This window comes from Centroberyx gerrardi, chromosome 4, assembly GCF_048128805.1.
Source record: "Centroberyx gerrardi isolate f3 chromosome 4, fCenGer3.hap1.cur.20231027, whole genome shotgun sequence".
Taxonomy (NCBI): domain Eukaryota; kingdom Metazoa; phylum Chordata; class Actinopteri; order Beryciformes; family Berycidae; genus Centroberyx; species Centroberyx gerrardi.
Genome location: NC_136000.1, coordinates 25,747,549 through 25,749,791, shown reverse-complemented (window position 1 = coordinate 25,749,791; position 2,243 = coordinate 25,747,549). Strand labels below are relative to the sequence as shown.

At 44.6% G+C, this 2,243-nt stretch overlaps 1 protein-coding gene across 1 annotated transcript in view; it reads left to right on the top strand.

The window, feature by feature from the left end:
• The first annotated feature begins 239 nt into the window (after window positions 1-239).
• Window positions 240-2,243, top strand: part of znf423 (zinc finger protein 423) — a 127,656-nt gene continuing 125,652 nt past the window's right edge. The window contains exon 1 of the mRNA XM_078283208.1: window positions 240-368. The gene's annotated coding sequence lies outside the window, so the exon portion shown is untranslated. The remainder of the gene's footprint in view (window positions 369-2,243) is intronic.

Genomic DNA, 2,243 nt, shown 5'->3' with positions numbered 1-2,243 from the left:
GTGGAACACCACATGTTGCTTTATCCGATATCCATCCATTTCCAACTATGAATTGTTGTCTACAACTATGAATTTAATTGTGAAGTATTTTGTGTAACTTACATTTGGTAACCTAAACCCTAAATGCTCACGTTTATACCGTATGTGTGTATCCTCAGAAGTCCCTGCGTCTGACAGAGAGGCAGACCCCAAAGAACGCCATGGGACAGGTATTGAGGATGGCGACCATGATGAGCATGATGACCGTGACGACCGCGATCATGACGATGACCTGGACGACGAGTCCATCTTCACCTGTGACAACTGTCAGCAGGACTTTGACTGTCTGGCCGAGCTCACTGAACACAGAACCAACCACTGCCCAGCCGGTAAGACTGTCTTTGTAGATTTTGTTGTTCTAACAGACCAGGCTCAAAACCAGTCTTCCACAATATGTTTATTAAATTTTACATTATAACTCAAAAAGACATGACGTGCATCTAGACTTAGAGTGGCAATTGTGGTCTTATATACCTCAATGTGTATGGCATAACACTGCCAGGGTCAGGGGTTGGCATAGCATAACAAATGGAATAGCGAATGGCATATTACTTCGATTTGGATGAAAGAGACCATTGCCAGCAGCAAAATGAGAGAAAGAGAAAAAAGAATGACAGAAAAACATTCATAGTGGTTCATGGTGGTTGACATTTCACATGATTATAATAATCCTAATAGTTATTGCCTCACTTTAGTACACCTACCGGTGTTGCCACAGCAGAGGCTTTCTTTCAGGAAATTAGACTTGTGATCTTTTCTTGCATTCAGCCAGTATTTTTTCCATTGCAGCTCAGCCATTTAAGGGATTTTTTTGCTGCATTTGATATTCAGATGAGGAATTAAGTAGAACTGGATTGACAGTGCTTTGAATCACATAGATCTTTAGAAAGTACACTTAATTAAATCCTGAAAGGTACTTTTGCTCTGTGAAAATTTAGTAGTAAAGTGTTGGTATTTGGTGTGTAATCCTGCGACACTCTATTCATTAGGTAGGATGCAGTATGTGCTTTCAGACCAAGGTCAAGGAGGAGGTACAGTACAAGTGAAAGGGTATAAGGTTGCTTCACTCCCATCGCAACTGAGGAATGACTCTGATAGGCCACCACACACCACCAATCTGTTTTCTGGGTGGTTTGGGCCCTCCCCTTCCTTTGAACACCTATAGCTATTGGATTCAGTTATACCCATTTGTTCCTCAGGGACAGACATGCGTGCACACACACACACACACATAAAACCTGTTATTAGTAGCGGTGTAATTAATGGAGGGGCTGAAAGGAACGCGACGGGGGCATCTGGTTCCTACAGATTAATCCAAACGCTCGCTTAACGAGCCAACACACACACACACACTCACTCTCTGGCTACTCCAAGGCACTCAGCCCCTTAGCGTGTAAGAGTGTGTGTTTACTTTTGATAGGGGGATGGAGAAAGAGGGAGAGGAGGGATAGAGGGCTTTGTTTGAACTGGTAAAGAGAGAGTGTGCCCAGAGACTGTGTAATGTAGATGGTAAGAAGACCCCCGCCTCAGCAACCTCTTATGAACCTGCTGACCTGGGATGCAGGTGCAATGATACAGAGAGACAGGAATGGTGTCTGCACAAACCATAGTCACAAACACATAGCCTGGTAAGACTTCTAGCCGCCCACATCGATTTCCTGAAATTACAATGTAACCGGGCCAATCAGGGACTGCGTCGTAGTTGATGACGTAACCGGGCCAATCAGGGACTGCGTCGTAGTTGATGACGTGAAATACAGGCCGCCGCTGGCAAAACAGTAATGGCGTCTACCGAAGCAACGAGCGGTAACGTTAACGTTAGTAGAGTAAACACAGCCATAAGTGCAGTTATTGCAGAAATAGACTCAATAACAACAATTAAACAAGAACAAGAGTATGCACTAGCGGAGTTTCTCGGCGGAAAAGACGTTTTCGCCGTTCTTCCAACTGGATTTGAATTTGGATTCGCTGATTGGCTGAAGGAGTTTGTCTGTCAAGGCAAGTACTCCCACCCACTGAAATCAATGTGGGCGGCTAGAAGTCCAGACTGATCCGTGGAGCGAAACAGAATGTGAGGTCACGTGATCAGGATGGTCTTACCAGGCTAACAAACACACACACACACACACACACACACACACACACACACACACACACACACACATTAACTGTAGCTGTCCACAACACCTTCTGCATGCTTTTGA